A 21,747-nucleotide genomic window follows, 5' to 3' on the forward strand; every position below is an offset into this window, starting at 1 on the left:
ATTGCTTCGAATTTTGATCTACTACTCGATTTTTGTGTCTTATTTCACGAAATATTCGAGCGATGTAATCTCCAATTGTCGTGTGATACTAACAAACATAATTTTAAAATGTAACTTTTATTCACTCAATATGAGGAGACTGCTTTCATTTATTCAGATAGAATTTTAATGTTTGTCTCAATTAATATAACATTTAGTAAGGACCCACTTTATGAAGTGATAATATTCTTGGATTTGAAGAGTAATCCTTAACACAGGGCCACCAACTTGCAGGATTATATGTTACAACTCAACATCCTTCGACTCATGTCGACATATTATGCTATGCACTTTCTAGAGTAAGTTTAAACGGCTTAAAATGCACAATATTTTACAATACAAGAGTCATAAAATACAATCATGGCTGCACTGTCGTATATAGTGATGTTCACTACTCCGTGATTAGAAGCTATTGACTATTTGGCTTATCGTATATCTTAATACATAATTACTCGTCCAATTCTCTTTGAAAACCTGATCCGACACATTTTACATGCCTCTTTTTAGCCATGTGATGTCATGTCGTATACTGGCATACGGAAAGTTGAGCAAAAATCTAAGTACACTATTTAGCCTTGGCTGAACATTATTTACTTGTTATTTAGATTTCCGATATGAGCAACTCAACTTGTATAAAAATGATTTAAACGATTGTGACCAAGAATGTAATGGCGAAAATTGTCCCTACAAAACTATTCAGTCGTAACTTAAAAGAGAAATGTGTTCTACTTTTTTTAGAAAATTGCGGGGGTCCTTTGTTTTTAAAAATACTAATTATCAATTTCTTACTCCTCATATGGAATGGAAAGGCTCCCACACATCATAAGTAAACCGTTTGAATATGTTTTAAATAAAAATGTGTATTGATTAATGAAACGAAAATATGACTAATGTTTCTGGTAGACTTTGTAATATCCGATGGAACTAAAGTATAGCATAACTTAACCATGTTATAAGAGTGTATTTTGTATTTAATAATAATAACCTGTGTAGGTTAAACGAAAATATATAAGTAAGGCACGATGTGTGGAAGTTAAAAGCTTGAGATTTAAATGTTATTAGACATAGAACTATACGTAACAGAAAGAAGTGAAATTGTTTCAACTCATAATATCAATTTTATTTTAAGATTAAATAATGCCAACAGAATTAAATACCAGCTGTTGCAGCTTATATATGCTTTGAGATTTGGCATTTAACCTTATACTTTATTTTGATTATATAGAAACTGACAAATATTTTGTATAGATGATTTATTCAAAGTTTATTTTTCTCGAATTATTATGCTTAAATTATGTATAGAGAACTCTTGACGTAAATACTAAAGAAATAATAATTATACGTAATATATTGTTGTTCAGTAAAAGAATATATATGAAACTGTAGTAAATAATAAATATATATATATATATCGATTTATATAAAGGTACACAATTGTATATGTTTATATTTATATTATACATCATTCACTAATAAACATAAAACCTACTTAGCCGATTACTTACTGTACGATGGAGAGGTACGTCTGAGGACTCATTACATTTCATTTTTACTTGAAGTGATACAACAGAATGGTAGGAATATTCCAGTCGAGACTGAACGGAGAATGAACATAGATCAAGGCAAGTTGTGAGAAAACGGTCTAGGAGACTTGCATACTGGCCGTCCGTGTCGGGCACACGGGTTGGTTCGTGAACGATCTGAGTGGGGTCATAAGCAATGGAGAAATCGTGACAGAACTTCTCCTCATCATATGTCTTCTCTGAGTTAGTTAACCATTCCACATTGTGGACATTGAAGTCTCCACAGAGGTGAATGTTAGCCGAAGGATGGACAGAGAGTATGTGGTCAATTTTCGCAGATATGTTTTTAAAGATAGTGACTCCGTTGTTGTGGGTGCGATAGAGGGTAAATTTAAACAGAGTAGTGTGAGCAAGTGCAGCCTGGAAGCATATATAGAGCAATTTAGGGTCGTCTCTGGAAATTCCTCTACCATATGGAAATTCATCTCTAATATAAGCACATATTTCATGCCCATGGCCATCTTGGGGGAAGATTTAGATGTTTAGTTAGAGTATTTTTGATCAAAAACTCATCCATAGAAATAGTTTTAGAATATGTAATTTAAGCATCGCATTTGTGCTTACAGTTTAATAGAACGGATTTAGTAGCCACATTCGAATTGTAGCCTTATATTTATGACTTTTAATAGGGGAACCATTCTACTGAATTACGAATTCAGTATGTAATTTCTTACATCGACAAAATTAAGTCGCGCAGACGGATTGCCGCGATTAATCCCGAAATCAAGGTAACCGCTGGAAGACACAGTAACAGCGTTACTACCAGTGAAAAGGACTATACACAAATGCTATGTAATAAGAATAAGGAACTACCAGTGACTTTGGAAGATATAATAAGGGATGCTAAAAAGATAGTTTCATAAAAGAAACGAAACAAAAAATTAAATAAGAGGAATCGGCGGATGTGCAATGAGGTACTGTTGTACCGAGAAAGAGTAGTAATCCCAGCAACACTGCAAAAGAAAATTCTATAGATTTCCATACGGGGCACACTGGGGCTACGCAAAGAAGAGCCTCGTGAGGGCCTACGTTTACTGAAAGGGTATGGACACTGATATAGAAGGCACGGTAAAGTCATATAAGGGATGCGCATTGGCTGCAAAAGCGCACCCAATACACTTTTAGATCGTGGCTTAAAGCGGACCACCCATGGCAAAGAATACACGTACATTATGCAGGCCCACTGGATGGAAACTATTATTTAATAGTGGTAGACAGTGTTATATAGCGCCAGGACCCCTAGGTTGGGAACGGTCGTAATTAGTAAGTTCCCCGCTGCAACAAAAAAACCAGTAGCCGTCTCTTATTGATCGTCTAGTTGTTTAATTTTCTGGTTGTTATGGTAACGGCTAAGACGACAGAGTTATTTCCCCCTTGACTGTGCATTTTTCATTTCTCGACTTCTGTAGCTGTCATACCTGTCAAAATAATGATTCCGGCTAACCAGAATTTGATATGCACACAAAGGTCAGACGTAACTCAGTATAACAAATCAAGACGTAAGACACACCGGCTTTTTATATAAAAATATATTTTGTTTTGAAATTATTTTTCGTTTTACACAGAGATTTTCAATAGTTCAAAATTTAACAGTGTGGCTTACTGTTCATTTCAGTGATGGAGAGGGGTGTGTGGAGACGTTATGCTCCCGATAATCGCACGTTTCCTATCGGAGTCTCTCTCTTCTTCTTCTTCTTCTTCTTCTTCTCTCTTCTCTCCTCCTTCTTCTTCTTCTTCTTCTTCTCTTCTTCTTGTTAAACTCCAAAATTCACCTCTTACATTGGCATATCTTTCGCTTGGTTTTTTCCAATCCACGCGATCTGTCAGTCATTCTGCTTGATACTGATGCGCGTGTCTGCTGGTCACGTTTTGACAATTTTTCGCCGCCTCCTGACCCAGAACCATCGTCCGATTTCTCTTCAGCTGACCGACACGTGAATTTATCATTCATGCTAAATTCTATACATTCCATAGTTACGTGGCATGTCACGTTTCCTTGTTTTGTAAACAAAAAAAAAATCGTCGTCCGATTTATCTGTTTACGACGTAAACTTTTTCGTTTCGACTGGTGGACAATCGATTATTCGATGCCCACTCTTTTAAACATTTATTATCTTGTTTTGAAGAAGATTTTTTCTTTTCAGTTATGTATCGGATGGTTCCAGCCATCCATTACATAACACCCCTCCATTAACCATTTTGTTTTTCAATCTTATTTTGTCTGTCGGTCCATTGATATTTCCAATACAATGTTCTAAATGTCACAATGTTTTCGATGGATTCCATACAGACACAAGAAAAAAATTTTTTTTAAATAATAACCAAAACATAATAAAAAAAATAAAATAGCAACACAAGAAAGCACAAGGTCTCCCTTCGGTATAAGTGCATCGTCCGCACTTAACAGCGAAATATACGCTGCAACTTTACTCGTTTTACCGAATTGGTCGATTTGTCCAATATTTTCCACTACCTCGGCCCTTTAATTAATTGACTAATTAATTAAATGTGAGGCTAACATTTTAATTACTTTTTTAAAATGTGGGGAGCACATCGTACAAAAATTTCGACCAGAACGCCAGGATCCTAAATGTTGGTGGCAACTCCGAACTCTCTATGATAAGGATTTTGCCTAACATCGACAGAGTAACTTTCTTACCCAGTCCAAACATCCTGTTCTGCGCCCCCGACCCGCAGCTTGATTATAACTTGAGTTCCCAACCCTCGTGATAGCCATAGCTACGTTTAGCTGGTCCCTATTATCATAATCAACACCGCACGACCTGGGCACTAAGTCTAATATAGCCCGTTCGGCCGTCATACTGCGTGTTATTATTTTCCGTTCCATCAACGGGACCCTGTTTTCCCGACTTGGGGATTTCCGTTGATGGCGATAGCTCTCTTGGGGATAATTTTTTTCCTCCCCACTAGAGGATTCCCTATCGGTACTACTATCCTCTACCGGTGCTGACAGGGTAGTTTTTCTGCAGCCCTCTTGCTCATTGGGGATATCCCATTCCTCCAGTTCTGCTTTTCGGAGGTGTTATCCATGGGCTTTCGTTACTGCCCCTGTCAGTTGACTCCTAATCCTATACGAGACTGGCCCCGTCTTTTCTATGACTACATAATATGGAGACCATCTTACGTCTAGCTTTCCCTTTTTCCTATTATTTTTATAATAAACTAAATCGCCAACTTGAAAATCAACTGCTTTCGTTTTCTCGTTGGCCCTGTCTATCATTTTCTTCCTAGCTCTCTTTACATTGTTTCTGACTAATGTAAAGGTCCGATGCATGTCCTGCAGAGCGATCTCATGATTCTCTTCCCCGTAGTAAATTCTACGCGGCCTCAGTATGTTGTCTAACGGCAAGACAACGTCTCTATTATAGAGCAAGTAATAGGGGGAGTACTTCGTTGTTTCGCTAACATGAAACCTTACAGCAGCCAGCATCTGCTTCAAGTACATGTCCCACGAACGGTCATTGTCCCCTATTTTCTTTGCTAGTACGTCACGCATCGTCCTGTGGAATCTTTCTATTTTCCCGTTACTTTGCGGGTGGTAAAATGAGGTGGTCACGTGATCAACATTAAGCTCTTCTAACGCCCTTTTCATGATCCCATTGACGTTCTCCGGTCCGTTATCCGTACGTAACTGCAATGGTGCACCAAATCTCGGAAATATTTCCTCAATTAAGAGATGCACCACTGTCTCTGCCTTTTTATTAGGCACAGCGATGAACGTGACTATGTATTGATTGCCTGACAAAGTCCTCGGATAGGGTCCGGAAATATCCAATGCAATCTTAGCAAAAGAAAAAGAAGGCTTGTCGGTCTCCTGCATTTGAGGTTGCTGCTTCCTCAAATTTCTGGTCTGGCATGGGACGCATTTCTCTATGTGTTCGTTCACCTTCTTGAACAAACCCGGCCAGAAATACTTCTGTTTAATGGCGTGGAACGTTTTCTCCACACCCATATGACCATTCTCACCATGGTATTGATTCAATACCTTCATCCTCAAATGTGACGGGATATATAATCTAACTAATGGATCGTCGTCGGGTTGCGATAAATAATATACGATATCGTCTATTATGATGTACTTTTTTTCTTCCATTTTGGAAGTTTTACCGCTCCTCATCCGTTTCTTTAATTCGACGATCTGACTATCGGCGTCTTGTTCTTTACACATATCCAAACCTGATAGTGTAGGACGCACGCTTTCTACTGGTGAGTCTTCGTCATCCTTATGCGATACAAACTCTCTTGGTTCAAAACGATTCGAGTTTATCGCACTCACCGTGTAATTCCTATCATCTATTTCTACTAGAGGATCGTCTTCATCCCGACTCGCATTTACCGCACGGGATGAGAGATCCGCACAGACGTTATCCTTTCCTTTCAGGTACTGTATGGGGCAATCATACCCAGCCATACTCAAAGCCCACGTCTGTATTTTTTTATTCTGTATCGGAGATTTCAGCAAGTACTCCAATGGTCTGTGATCCGTGTAGATGGTGAAAGTAGCACTGTGTAAGTAGTGATTCAACTTATTTAAGGCATAGTGAATCGCATATGCTTCCTTCTCTATCGTTAACCATCTAGTCTGGGTATCTGACAACTTATGCGATAGAAAATAAATGGTTTTCTCTATCTCTCGACCCTACTCTGGATCGTAGACCATTTGAGACAAGGATGCTCCGATCGCATAATCGGAGGCATCTGTGTATAGTCTGTATCCTTTGTTAGTGTCCAGGTATGCCAGCGTCACCATCTCTGCAAGCTTCGATTTCAATCGATTAAATGCAGACTGACATGCATCGTCCCAACAGAAACGTGCATGCTTCCTAGTTAACCGAATTAACGGTTCGGCGATTACGGAAAAATCCTTGATAAACCGCCTGTAATAGGATGTCATGCCTATAAAGGATCGAACCTGCTTCACAGTGGTCGGAGTCGAAATTGCTTGAATCGCTTTAACTTTGTCCCCATCCGGCTGGATACCTTTCTCACTCACTCGGAATCCCAAATATTGCACTTCCTTGCCGAAAAACTCACACTTCGCCGCCTTTAACCGTAAGTTATGCCTACGTAAGCTACCTAGCACCTTCTCTATATGTCTAACATGTTCCTTCTTTGTTTTGGAGAATATTAAAATATCATCCACATAAGGCACGGCGAATTCTTCCTGTCCCTGTAATACTACGGACATTAGCTCCTGGAACACTCCTGGAGCGTTAGCAAGTCCGAATGGAATTACATTAAATTGGAACAGTCCTTTATGACAGGTGAACGCGGTTTTCTCTTTATCCTTTTCGTTCAACTTTACATGCCAATACCCTGATTTCAAATCCAACTTTGAGAAGTATTTTGCTGACCCAAGCGAAGCTAGTATGTCGTCAATTACTGGTAGCGCTCGTGCATACTTCTTTGTTATCTTGTTCAGGGCCCTAAAATCTACACAGAACCTCTTCGTTCCGTCCTTCTTTTTTACTAGTACTATCGGGAAACTCCACGGACTGTTTGACCTCTCTATAACCCCTGCCTGTAGCATTTCCTCTAGTGCTATATTAACTTCCTCCCGCTGCTTGAGAGGTGTTCTATAAGGGTTTTTCTTTATGGGATCGTTTTTTCCTGTATCGATCCTCATCTCTACTGTGTCAGTCCGGCCTAAGTTTTTATCCTCTGTGACGAATAAATCCTTGTTTCGTCGCAGGACTTTAACTACATCTTTTCTAAATTCCTCCGGCACCTTTATGCAGTCGAGGTTACTCTTGTTTCCCGACTTCTTATGTTTATTTGGCTTTGATATCGCCATTACTACTTCTGTTCTACTACATGTACCTATCTTGTAACCTTTCTTTAATTTTACTGCCTGATTTGTACTATTCATGATTAGTAAGGGAAAGCTTTTCCTACCTTTTATTGTGACTACTGTGTTCGCTACCGATACACCACTTAAATCACTTAGGAAGCCCTTATCTATTTGTACTACTTTGTAGTCTAAACCCTGACCGTTTTTCATTCCGGCACGAGCTGTGCACGCATGTAAATGCTTCGGTTTTAGGGTGACATCATGTCTTAGTTTAACTATTCTAGAAATATCAGCCTCTTCTTGCAGCCCTATGTACTCGCCGCCTAATCGAATTGCTCCTAAATCAAAGTACATTCTAACACCATTTTGCTTGAGCCAGTCTCGGCCCAATATGACGTTCCGATTTAGGTTTTCCGTCACTACGAAATCATGTCGAATGTACTGGCTTCCTACTTTAATCTGCAAACGCGCCACTCCTTGCACTAAGAGAGGTGACCCGTTTGCAGTCCTTAAATTCATCTCTATCTTCTTTATCTCAGGCTTCTGTATGAGCCCTTCTAACACGGTACTTTTTATTACCGAAATTTCTGCGCCAGTGTCTACCAGTGCTCTATACTTATTTTTCTCTAATTTAATAGGGATGCAATTAGCGGCGCCCATATGTCCTACTATCTTCGTCTGTTCACCTCCATTCCTCTTGCTGGGCGTCTTGCGACTGGGGGTGGCTCGTTTCCCGACTTAGTGAACGTGCAGTTCCTGGCTATATGACCTTTTCTGCCGCAATTGAAACACTTAATCCCCGGCCAAGGGCTCTCCGTTTCTCTTGCCTTGAAGCCGGGTCCCCTATTAAATCCTCTATAATTCCCATGTCCCTTATCTGGCTCTGGGAATCTCTTTTTCCCGATCGCTTCTACGTTTCTCTGGCGTCTACTATAGTTAATTTCCATAGGATCTTCTTCTCGGACATTGTCTCTTATACGAGTTTGCCACCGTTCCTCGATTAGGGCCTTTTCATAGGCTACTTTGAGGTCCGATGGTTCCTTCCTCATGACAGCGATTTTGACTTCTCTGTCATATAGACCCTCGATGAAGAAACCTATCACTTGGCTTTTCACTACTACATTGTTCGTATCTAGGCTACCATACGAACCTTCAGCCAAGCGCTCTAACCTCTGCATGTAGTCCTGCAGAGTTTCGCTCCTACCCTGTCTAATATTTGCCAACTCCCTCATAAATTTGGTAGGATTTGCTTGAACTCCATAATAATTATCTAAAGCTCGTTTCAAGTCTACCCATGCCAAAATCGCATTGTTGGTTAGCAGACTTGAAACAAACTGTCCCACTGGGCCAGCCGTAGTTAATAATGCTAACTGACATTTCTCTTACTCTGTTTGTCTAATTATTCTACTATACTTATCTATATCATTAAGACACCTACTGTATTCGTGCGATTGTCGAGAGTCTAAAGTTTTTATTTTCGCTAATAACGCCTCCCCCTTCAGAGAGTTCGAAATGGCCTTTCCTACGTTGTGTAGTTCAGCTCCTAGGATCTGCGTGAAATCTGTAAAAATATGCTGTTCCATCTTCGAAAATTATTTACTCGATACCCTAATTATTATGAGAAAGAATTAAAGAAAAACAAAAAAAAAATTTTTTTTCAACACAACTATTAGAGTCGAGGTTACGAAAAATATTGAAAAAATCACTGACCTTGCCTTTTCCTTGTGTGCGGTTTTCTCTTCGTTTTGGTCGGATTAGTCTTTTGTTGTTTGTGTGGTAACCGTTGTTTTTTGTGTAAGAGTTCTTTCGTGTAAGAGTTCTTTCGTGTAAGAGTTCTTTCGTGCAAGAGTTTTTTTTAAGGTATTAGTGAACCAGTCGTAGGGCACAAATTAGTTTTTATTATATATACCCCAGGTTCGGCTTTTGCATCGCTGATGCAAAACTGGTTCACGGCGCCAAATAGGTTTTGTTATATAGCGCCAGAACCCCTAGGTTGGGAACGGTCGTAATTAGTAAGTTCCCGCTGCCACAAAAAAACCAGTAGCCGTCTCTTATTGATCGTCTAATTGTTTAATTTTCTGGTTGTTATGGTAACAGCTAAGACGACAGAGTTATTTCCCCCTTGACTGTGCATTTTTCATTTCTCGACTTCTGTAGCTGTCATACCTGTCAAAATAATGATTCCGGCTAACCAGAATTTGATATGCACACAAAGGTCAGACGTAACTCAGTATAACAAATCAAGACGTAAGACACACCGGCTTTTTATATAAAAATATATTTTGTTTTGAAATTATTTTTCGTTTTACACAGAGATTTTCAATAGTTCAAAATTTAACAGTGTGGCTTACTGTTCATTTCAGTGATGGAGAGGGGTGTGTGGAGACGTTATGCTCCCGATAATCGCACGTTTCCTATCGGAGTCTCTCTCTTCTTCTTCTTCTTCTTCTCTCTTCTCTCCTCCTCCTTCTTCTTCTTCTTCTTCTTCTTCTTCTTCTTCTCTTTTTCCTGTTAAACTCCAAAATTCGCCTCTTATATTGGCATATCTTTCGCTTGGTTTTTTCCAATCCACGCGATCTGTCAATCATTCTGCTCGATACTGATGCGCGTGTCTGCTGGTCACGTTTTGACAATTTTTCGCCGCCTCCTGACCCAGAACCATCGTCCGATTTCTCTTCAGCTGACCGACACGTGAATTTATCACTCATGCTAAAACCTATACATTCCAGAGTTTCGAGGCATGTCACGTTTCCTTGTTTTGTAAACAAAAAAAAATCGTCGTCCGATTTATCTGTTTACGACGTAAACTTTTTCGTTTCGACTGGTGGACAATCGATTATTCGATGCCCACTCTTTTAAACATTTATTATCTTGTTTTGAAGAAGATTTTTTCTTTTCAGTTATGTATCGGATGGTTCCAGCCATCCATTGCATAACAACAGTTTTTCAAAATGGCCTGAAGTATTTCGATGTAAAAGTCCAGCGGCGGGTTTTACAATCAGTGCCCTTCACGAATATTAAGCTAGGTTTGGTGTGATCGATTGTCTAGTGTCAGACAATGGTGCACAATTCACTTCAGCAGATTTTAAAGGCTTCTGCGAGGATTTTCAGGTTAACCACATAACGACTCCAACCTATCATCCCCGATCGAACAGCCAGGCAGAGAGGATTGTAGACACGCTGAAAAAAGCCCTGAAGAAGCCTAAAGGAACCCCTCAGAAAAGGCGCTCCGGCAGTTTTTACAAGTTTACCAAATACGCCAAATGAAAACGCTCCATCGACGATGACGCCGGCAAAGTTAATGTTCGTGAGGAAAATTAGGGCGGTCTTTAAGAAATGTTTATCAAAACAGGTTTAACCGCCAAATACTACCGTTTCTAAAGAAGGTATTTTTCCAGATACGGAAAAATAATAGTACGATGTGGGAACTAGGAAAGGTCCCGAAAAGGATCGGGCGGATGGTCTACATTATTGAAAGTCGAATATTTACTCATAAGAAGCATTAAAACCAAATTCAGGAACGTATCACAGATTACGAAAGACAACCTCCTGCTGAACAAGAAAAGTTAATGGACCAGATATATGACCCGTTCGACCTGGTAAAACCACTAGCAGCCGGACAACGCCAGTCCTCCAGAAAAAGGAAAATAAGCGACCTGATAGAGATCAACCCAAGGAAAAAGAGCTATACGATCATTCCAGGGGAATGAGAAGCTCGGGAGGCGGTTGTGGTATACAAATCACCCTTATTTGAGAGCTAAATTGAATCCACCAGTCCTATGGATACTACTGGTTTCAGAGACTAAATAGAATTCATGTTAAACCGCATGCCACAAACACGTTCCTCTCATACCACTTTAGTGCTTCCTGTATTCTTTATGATAACTACATATTATATTTATACACTTAACACTACTTGTGGTTTCTTTCATTTCTGATCCCTATCACAGGTCTACAACAATTACCTGAGGTCATCTTATCAGCATCCGATAAAGCCAAACTCTTTACCAAGAACTTTGCAGCTAATTCTATGCAGCGATCAATGCCACCAACCCCAGTATTTTTCTGTGTCTGAAAACATGCTTTGCGATATAAATCATCTGTGTGTGATGTTGTCAAGCTAATCAAAAGCTTTGATTCCAGTAAAGCAACTGGCTCTTACGGCATTTCAATTATAGTGCTCAAAAGGCTTCAAACAGAACTAGCCCCCATACTTACAAAGCTGTTTAAAGCTGTCTTAATGAGAATTGCTTCCAACACCTGGGAAAATCTCATTAGTATGCCCCTATTAAAAATTCAGATTATCGGCCATCTCACTTTTAGTACAGACGAATAAGTCTCCTGTGCTTCATTAGTAATTTGCTGGAATCTGTGTAAAATAGAGAAGTAGCCAAACACTTCAGGATAGGATAATGGTCAATATGATTTCAATTCTGCTAGATCTACAGCAAATGCACCACAGAAACTTCCTTTCTATGGCTTTTTCTCTTGATATATCAAAGGCATTTGATTAGATATGGCATAAAGGTCTACTCCACACGATCTCCAGCTACGGTAGAGCTAGAAATGCCTCTAAATTATTCAACAATGTTTCTTTGAATAATATTCTTAAGAATAGTGGTTGATGGGCAGCAATCGGAAGCAGACGGTATTACGCTGGAGTGCCTTAAGGGTCTATCCTAACTTTCTTTATCTGATCTACATCAATGATACTCTAAATCACACCCTTAGGTTATTAGTATACATATATACTGATAACATAACTATCTATGACAACACATCAAATGCCCGTAAATGACCAAGTTCTCTCTGATTCTCTCTCTACTGATCTTGAGCACGTAAGTCAATGAGGAAAGAGGTGGCTGGTTCATTTTAATGCATCAAAATCAAGCTTCTTTCTTTACATCATCAACGATCTGTTCCTTTCTGGCATCAATTGAAATGAATAGCTGTCTTTGGGAGGATTCATGTTTTGACAAGCTTCTAAGTCTGACATTTTCTCATGCTCTAAAATTGAACACGTACATCAAATCCGTAGGCAAGGTCATTGAAAACATGATGGGATCATTCTACCGTTTTATTAGATATCTCACTGCTGATGCAATTCTCTACCTGTATAAGAGTCGAGCAGGTAAAAGGATGGGGTACGCTGTCCACGTGTAGACATTTGGCTGCTAGAAGCATCTCACCCTTCCGTGAAAAAGTTCAAAATAGACTTCGAAGCCTAGTTGGGGATGACATTTTCTCTTCCCTTCAACCTCTTTCCCACAGAAAAAAATCCTGCGAGCCTTCTCTGCACTATGCTTATTTTCATGGCAAGTACTCGTCTGAGCTCTAATCTATTGTCGACCTTACCAAACTTTCACGAAAGCAATCGTCTATCTGAAATCATTATCAATAATTCCCCCTTAGTCTTTATTTTTGCCTAAACCTAACCGTAGATACCATGAAGAAAGATTTTTTTTATTTTAGAACTGCACGCCTGAGAAAATCTTTTCCGTTTTTTTGCTTTTCAGTTGACTACAATATGATTGTCTTTAAGTCCAACGTGAACAAGTTCTTGAGGATCCGCCCTTTTGAATAATCCAACTTTCCAAATTTCTACTGCTAACGATTACTACGATATTGTCCAATTGACTACAGTACACTCATAAACCCTTATCTTAGAGTGGATTCCGAGCTTTGATAAATGGTCACCTCTTTGTAAAAAAACAAAACAAAACAACAAAACAATTATATGACATCAGCAGTAAGCAAAAAAGTATAGATTTATAAAGACATTACAAGCGACAGACATATTTCGAGTTGTGCTTGAATACTCCTTCAATTGTTTTGTATCGAACTTGAATTATTGTACATACACTCCGTTACCATAAGCACTTCGTATTTTCTAAACGACGTTCGTGTTTTAATTTGACATCAAATAATTTGGACGACTCTTCAAGTATAAGTGGTCACAACTAACTTAAGTCGTATCTGTTTACTTTTTTTTTTTTTGCTCTTTTTACTACGTGAGTCTAGCGCCGACAAAGAAAATGTTGTTACCGATTTATCTGTTTAACACCTTTTTCTAAATATAGTGTTAAATACGTGGAAACGTTGCATCTTAAAGAGATGAGAACAAAGATTTCTTGTTATTTTTCTCAAAAGATATGAACGCAGTTGATCGGAATCAAGTAATTTTGTCTGTGTTACTTGATTGCTTTCTTTTATGCTCTGTTTCAAAACAGTTATATCCTAAACATTCGCACGTCGTCATTAAACGTATTATAGTAAAAGATAAAATTGCGAATTATACTAAATCCACTAAGGTATAACAGGGTTATGATGTAAAACAGTAGTATGTTTGTCTTAGTTGTGTTATTCGGACTATGGTTCTTATCCTGTGGTTGCTTTCCACAAGGTTTCTGTTTCGGTAACGATCATTCTTCAGGTGTATATTTTATATTCGGGAATTTTTCTATGGAACTCTAGAATCTATAGCGAACGTTGAACATAACGTTTTATTTAATCCACGTAAGTAACATGCTCTTATTTCTCCAGTCATGACTGCATAGTAATCATAAATAATTTGTAATTGTTTTTTAAGTGGCGGCTTCAAATGAATTAAAATGTTTGTATTCACGTATTTTCAATATGAGTATATTTGTGTTCGTTTGTATGTAAAAGTTTTTTTTTTCTGTCTCTTTATTCAATCGTGCGTGTCTTGCAACAACTGGTAACATTTGCATTCTGTTATATTCACTTCGTATTGTTACGCTTTCTTTATAAGTAATAACAAAAGCTTCTGTGCAATGGTTTGATTGAATTATGTAGAAATATCAATTTAATAGATGACCGGAAATTACACATGTAAGAATAGATATACTTGTGCACACACGACAAATTGAATTATGAAATGTTGTATACATAACTGGAAGAAAGCATTACCATAGAGATCCTAATCCACCCTTTTCTCTTATTTCCCTTGAGTGAAGACCATATTTTATGCAAGGACTCGTCCATGGTGTAATTATCTAATGCTTGTATTTCGTTTCTCTTTGCTGTTGGCCGAATATGTTATGTTGCCCTTTCTTTCTCTTCGTAGACGTGTTGTTATTCGTCATTCCATTTTTCCTCGGGTACGCATTGTTGTTTTGCTGGATTAAAAAAAGATTTTACTATTTTATTGTGTATAAAGACACTGGTAGACAGACGGACGGATATCTGCTGCGAATATTGTGGGCTACTCCTGTAAGAAAAGGAAAGGAAGTAGAGTAGCAGAAACCGCTTCACCCACTAGATTTCAAATTAAGTTTTGAATCATATCAAGGCAGGAAAAGTGCATATAAGTTGATGATTGTGTTACAGCAATATAAATGATAATAAGACAGATTCTAACAAATAAGGCTTTATTGGGAGAAAATATTAAGTTATCACTTGTAACAATTTGCTCTTATTTATGAAGGAGAAAGGCGAAGATATTAACTTTATGACAACAAGGACTATTGCGGGCACACTCAAATTGCAAATCCGGAGAGTTCAACGCTTAACAAGATAGCTCAACGAGGTTTCCGGCCAGGATTATAATCTTTGGTATAGTTTCAAGTGAGGGCCACATCATGCCACAATCTTCGAAAGGAGGAAAGTCAAGATCAACGTATTCCTCATGGTGCTGACAAGTGTGGTTATCCCTTTGGTGCAACCAGGCGCATGTTAGGAGATCCTGAGTGTGACAGCAGGACTCGGATCCGGCTCAAAGTCCAAAGAGACCAGGATGGGCTTCAGAAGTAGTGCTGCGACTTTGTGCTCTTCTCCCACTACCCTTTTCTTCCCTGACCTGGACTTCTTCGTTTGGTCATACGTCGAGAGCATTACCAACATGACCTTTCACAGCATCAAAGCCAGCCGGATCGGCGCCATCCGCCAAATAGTTGCCGAGCTTCCACCAGCGCTTGCGAGAGAGACATGCCCTCAGTTTCGGACCAGTATCGAGACGGTGATTAAGGCTGAAGGCGGCTTCATTAAATTAATGTCGCCTCTACTACATAACTTAGTAATCAGAATTGATTTATTTAATAATAGTGTTAAAATAAAGGTAAAGTGTTGTTATTTTAAGGGCCACTACTTTATTTTTCCCCCCTGTATATATATATATATATATATATATAAAGAAAATTTTGACGTACTTTCAGATTGTAGATTTTACAACACTGTAAAATTAAAGTCTATATAAATATTAGTATTAATATTTATAAAACAATCTCAACAAAACGGAGAAACTCAGTGTAAAAAATAGAGAAATAGTACATAGAAAATTTTGGAATTAAATTAAGTTAATTGAAAATGTACGACAAATTTATTATTTGACAAAGAATGCAAAGATTTAAAGTTGTTTTTCTTATTCCATGGAGTTTCTTATACTATGATAGAAAATGTTCTTAGCAAAATAATATTTATAGGCAGTACATAAATTTTGCGGTTTAGCACGAAGATTGAAAACCAAAGTTTGACTGAAATTTATAAGAGGCCAATATTAAAAAAAGATACTCAAAGGTAAAGTTAAAGAAGAAAAATAAAAGCACAATTGTAAAATTCAAAGCCTTGCAGAATGGTATGATTCAGAGCAGATAAAACGTTCCTTGTATATATATATATATATATATATATATATATATATATATATATATATATGCACATGCCATATTAAAAATATGATTTGGATAGTCCATTGCAAATTTTAATATTCCAACAAACTTGCTTGAAAAAGAAATATTTCTAGAAAGAAGTAGGTATATGATATTTATAACAGTAATATAAGTAAATATATTAAAAGTGTTACAAATATTACAATAGAATATTAGTACACCTCGAGTAAAAGTAATTAAGTACAATACCATCGAAAATTAAAATTAAATGAAATTAAAAATATCACATAGTAAATGCCATCGAAAATTTAAAAAAATGAAATTAAAAATATCAAATATTAAGTCTTAAACTATAGGATTCTATTGATAGACTAATTCGAAATCGTTTTCGACTAACAAAATTAATTCAAAATATAAGATATCATAATAAAAAATCAATAATAAAAAAGATATTATAATCGAAAAGGGAAAAACAAGTGCTGAGAATTTCTAAATTAAATCATAAAATAGTCATATCAATCTGTGATGTGGATAACGGAGAAATATTAAATTATATTAGATTGTATACCAACATCTACGGAAAACTAAACTCTAAATTAAAAATTAAATTTAGACTGTAAATTATAGAATCTTGAAAACTATATTAATTAGGGTATTATTGCTGGGTACTAAGAGGCGTTATTAAAACATTTAAAAGTGCAGCGAAAAAGTTTAAAGGACAATGAAAATATGAGTGATATTCCATAAGTTGGTTGATAATTAAGCAACCATTACTGTGAATAAGTGTTTCGTAAAAAATCAAGTGTCACTTGTAATCGTCAACGATAGGAGCAATTAAAAGGGATATGACAAAATGGGTAAATCACCAGGTAAGTGTTTCTTGTGCATATATAAAATTTGAAAATTTGAGAATTGCAAGATAGTGATTATATGGATCAATTATTCTGGAAAAATATAAAACTAATAAGTATTATTAGGAGAACTTTATTATACAGCTTTTTAATAGTTTTAGGAGCTGTTAAGTTTAACTCTCTGATTTAAAACTAGGTGTATTTTTAATATGTATTGCTATGTATGTTCGTTTTTGTATTAATTATATTTTCATTTTGAAGGGTTGTAATTACATTAACAGTCTCCGAAATGCAACAATTACAGAATTTGGAGCATGAAGTATATGATATTTATTTTAATATAAAAGATGTCTTGATTAAACGCAAAAGTTCTGTACATTTATTTCCTCCTTTTTTTATAATGATACTTCTTTTTGGAATAAATTCATCTTAATTGACTTAATTAATTAATTAATTAATTAATTAAATATATGTTGTTTCAAAATAGCTTAGTAAATAGTATGAAGTTACCTTAATATTTATGGTTTCGAGCTCAAATCAAATTAAAAAAGGTTGATCCATGTTCAAAGAACCTACATCTAAAATTTCAAATGTTTAGAACTAACATTATTAGAGGAATTTGGTAGAGTTTTAAAAGGTCAATTTGTTGAACTTTGACTCCTTGACAGTAGAATATTTTTTTACCGAAAACGAATTAAAAAGATTTTCCCACACCTCAATTCCCCTTATGTCAAATTTCGAGTCTGTAATCTGAAAATTGACAGAGTTATTTGGTAGGGAAATTTACACACACAGACACAGTTAGACAGACAGACAATTTCACTTTTATAAACATATATATTACGTATAAGTATATCCATGCAGATATTCTACATGATCTATACTTGCGTAATATTTGGATAAAAAGGATAAAGTAAACACATACCTTTTTCTTTGTATATTTATGTATGCATATATATCTATTTGTTTAAAATCTGCGCCTACCAAAGCCCTCTGACAATGTCTCGCCTACATACATGAAACTTAATATCTAGGGTATTCGAATCCATACGAAACTTTATATCGGGGTCAAAACCGAGGAAAATCGGGGAAAAAGTGTGAAAAAAAAATTGAATTTGCTAGGTGATGGTCAAACGACGACATTACGAATATGCATGTCCTCATAGCTTAGGCATTAACGTCAAAGGGAAAAGTAAATCGTAAGCTAAACGTTTTAATTTCGATTCACGGTCGTGGCGCACGATCTATTTTCTTCTTTTTGAATCAGTACTATATATTGGGTCCAATGTAATATAATAATAAATATAAAATCTGCATTAATTAAAGTATCATATTTAAGTGTATTTTACGACCGGGCAATGCTAGACGGCCTGCTAATATATATATATATATATATATATATATATATATATATATATATATATATGCTTTAATTATTGAAGTTCAATAATAGGGTAAAATACAAGAATACACAATGTAATGTATTTATGTATTATTCTGTATTTCGTTTATATCAAAAGACTTGCATAGAAATTAATTTTCCTTTCTGTGTACGTATGTTTTTTCTACGTTCTGAAGACAATGATAACGCCTTCTATTTCAAGGGTAAAATGAACGAAAGCAACCGACGCACGAAGAAAGAAGAAAAGCTAAAAGAATGAACAGTATATTACACAGAAAAGATTCGGCTTTAAACAATGTTCAATGTGAATCGATATCTATATTACTGATGGGAAATCTATTTCGACTTGTGATGTTTGAGGGATCAATAACGGATGTTTTTATGTCATAAAGATATGAATTATTACATTCGTAAACGAGAATATTATGGAGACCTCCATTAAATCGACATGTTTTTTCTGGCATGATTAACTTCAAAGTTATTTTGATTAAGATTAAAAGTTTTCTCAAAGACCTTAGCATAGCATTTATAAAGGACACGCGCAGGTATATTCTCTCTCTACATTATATGCATTTATCTCATCGTATCGTGTATATATATATATATATACATATATATATACGTATGTATAGATATATCTATATTGATGTAATACTAATAAAGTCTAAGTGCTTGTCTATTTGTCTCTATTTTGCAAGTCTATCTCTGTACTATCCGTTATTTTATGTGAAGTGGTCGGCTGAGCTTCAATTTATTACCTTCCGAAAAACATTCAAAATAAACACACGTTTAGCTACAATGGCTGTCAAGGATACCTCTCACTCTTTCTGTGTCTACAATTAAACGCAAATCTCATAACAGAGCCGTTTTCCGAGAACTACCTGTCTGCGGAATGTTAAACGTTAACAGCATGCCAAAGAATAGATTGACTGAAATAATGGGAGACTTTAAAAGGGAGCGAAAAAAAAAAAAGAAACATCTACTTTACTCACAACAAAAAAATGTTAGCTTTATTTGTGTGTCTTTAACCCCCCCCCACTATTTTTGCTGACGAGGAGACTTTGTTTAAAGAAAAACTTTCATAAAATTATTGTTAAAGACATATTGTCTATTTGAATAAAAAACATCGTTTCCGAAACGATCGTACGCTATAGTTCATCTTGTTTGTTTTTTTCCTTCTGAAACTGATTTTAATTGACAATTATGAATCATTTTACTAAATATAAATATAAATCAAGGATATTTTTACCTATTGAGCTTATAATATATCTACAGTACAATGGGCAATGTATTCTTTTAAAGTATTAATACATTTACTAATACATAAAAATAAATTTTTCTCTTTGGACTCCAAGTCTAATATATATATATATATATATATATATATATATATATATATATATATATACATATATATATATATATATGTATATATATATATATTTATATATATATATTTATACATATATATATAAGTATATATATATATATATATATATATATATATATATATATATAAGTGAATATGTCTGTGTATCTGTGTATCATTGTGTCTGCCTGTGTGTCTGCCTGTGTGTCTGTGTACATTTCTCTACGCAATAACTCTGTCAATTTTTAGTCTACAGACTCGAAATTTGATATTCAGGTTAGTGAGATTTAGAAAAGTCGATGTGATCGGGTTTTGGCCAGAAATTTGGCGATTAAGGGGTCAAAGTTCAACGATTTGACCTTTGAGAACTCTACCAAACTCCTCCGACAATTTTGGGTCTACGCACTTGAAATTTTAGGTATAGGTTCCTTGGACATGGATCTAACTTAATAATATGATTTGAGCCCAAAACAATAAATTTTAAGGGGTCATAATAGGGGTCAAATTTAAAAAAATTAACCTCTGCGATCTCTTCCAAATTACTTACTATTTCTGGTCTAAATATTTGAAATTTTACATAAAACGTATTCAAAGATAGGGCAAGCTTTTTCATCAGTTTAGATCGAAAATATTTAGATACCAATATATAAATGTATGTCTGTTTGCATTTCTGCCTTAAACTTTCAATAGAGACGACGAATTTGTCCAAGATCAGTATTGTTTCAAAGATGGATCATTCATACGACAAATATCAACAAATTGGCTAAAGACATTAATATCTTCCCCTTCAAATAGGCACTTTTCTACGGGGGGGGGGCTTTTTTCGCCGATATTTTTTAAATTATCATCTCCTTTAGATTGTCTAGCCTTGATTTTAAGAAATGTTGCTTCCGGTTTGGCGGTGGTCGTAACAGCATAAACGTTAGGTTTTACCCCGTTCTCTTCCTCCTTTTCGGTACGGGTTCGAGCCTGCCATCCTACTACCATTTTTGTTTGCTCAACATATACATCCAAACACCCGGGCAACGCTGGGCACCTATGCTAGTATATATATATATATATATATATATATATATACACTCTAATTTCTCAGTCCTATGTCTCCAGGAAAACGAGCTACTATCATTTGCATCAATAATGCATTATAGTATATTGAAATACTATATATATATATATATATATATATATATATATATATGTATATATATATACATATATATAATGCATCATAGTATATTGAAAAAAACATATGTATAATAACATATATATATACACACACACATACATATATATATATATATACAGTATTTCAATATACTATGATGCATTATTAATTTTAATGACAGAAACTCGTTTTCCTTGTGACATAGGACTGAGAAATAAAAGTATATCTTACATTTGACATTCATTTGTATATATATATATATATATATATATATATATATATATATATATATGATTAGTTTTTTTAAATATATATATATATATACCAGCATGGGTGCCCGGCGTTGCTAGGGTGTGGTTGAGCAAAAAAAAAAAAAAAAAAAAAAAAAAAAAAACGGTCATTTTTTTTTACTTTGATCCCTATTATGACACCGTAAAATTTATTGTTTTGGGCTCATATCAAGTTATTAAGTTAGATCCATGTCCAAGTAACCTATATTCAAAATTTCAACTGTTTAAACCCCAAATTTTCGGAGGAGTTTGGTAGAGTTCTCAAAGGTCAAATCGTCGAACTTTGACACATTAACAGCCAAATCTCTGACCGAAAACCGATCACCTCGATTTTCCCAAATCTCAGTAAACTGTATATAAAATTTAGAGTCTGTAGACTGAAAATTGACAGAGTTATTGCGAAGGAAAATGTACACAAGCACACTGACAGACACACAGACACACATACATGTTCACTTTTATAAATATACTAGCACGGGTGCCCGGCGTTTTCCGGGTGTTTGGAGGTGTATGCTGAGCAAAAAAAAAAAACCCAAAAAACGGTCAATTTTTAAAACTTTGATCCCTATTATTATCCCTTAACATTTAGTGTTTCGGGCTCAAATCAAG

Source organism: Euprymna scolopes, chromosome 3 (genome assembly GCF_053919585.1).
Source record: "Euprymna scolopes isolate OS-2025 chromosome 3, ASM5391958v1, whole genome shotgun sequence".
NCBI classification, from domain to species: Eukaryota; Metazoa; Mollusca; class Cephalopoda; order Sepiida; family Sepiolidae; genus Euprymna; species Euprymna scolopes.